Genomic DNA, 744 nt, shown 5'->3' with positions numbered 1-744 from the left:
AAGAGTGTCACAAAGTTGAACCACTTCAGGTGAGGGTGAACTCTGGGCCATTCTACCTAGGTCATGTTAGGGTAGTTTCATTCTGCTCCCTGGTGACAAAATGAGAAATACAGAGTCCTCTAGCATCCCAGGATTCATCTCTCCTAACCACACCCTTTCCTGTCAGGCCTATGCAGGCAAGGAATTGTATTAACCTTTAATTTATGTGTTGCATGATGACGGGCCTGAGGAGCTGGAAACCCCTGTGTCAGGGATGGAGGGGTAGTGAGAGAATTCCAGAGACTCTGGCAAGTGGCCTAGGGAGGGACAAAAATTGGAGGAGACTTACCTGCCACAGGTGCAGTGGCTGGAGGTGTAAAGCAGTGGCTGGCACCACCCACACAATTTTTAAGCATGCTGTTGGAGCAGCTGAGGCTGCATGGACACATGAGGTCATCAGCCCATGCCAAGCATCAACTAAACTACCCGGACATCTGCTGGGAGTCACAGACAGCAAAGTCCCACCACTCACGCAGGTTTCTAACCTGTGTACAGGACCTCCACCTGACACAGGAGGTACACGGTCCCACTAGGGGGAATGCCATACTGGATCTGGTATTGGCAACGGGGGATGACATGGTAGGGGACCTACAGATCGGTAGCCATCTGGGGGACAGTGATCACCGAATAATAGAATTCACCATAAGTCGTCGAGTGGGTAAGGTAACTAGTAGGGTGAAAGTGCTAGACTTTAGGAAAGCTGAT

The sequence above is a fragment of the Alligator sinensis genome, unplaced genomic scaffold, assembly GCF_000455745.1.
Source record: "Alligator sinensis unplaced genomic scaffold, ASM45574v1 scaffold649_1, whole genome shotgun sequence".
Lineage (NCBI taxonomy): Eukaryota > Metazoa > Chordata > Crocodylia > Alligatoridae > Alligator > Alligator sinensis.
This window is presented reverse-complemented; position numbering follows the sequence as displayed.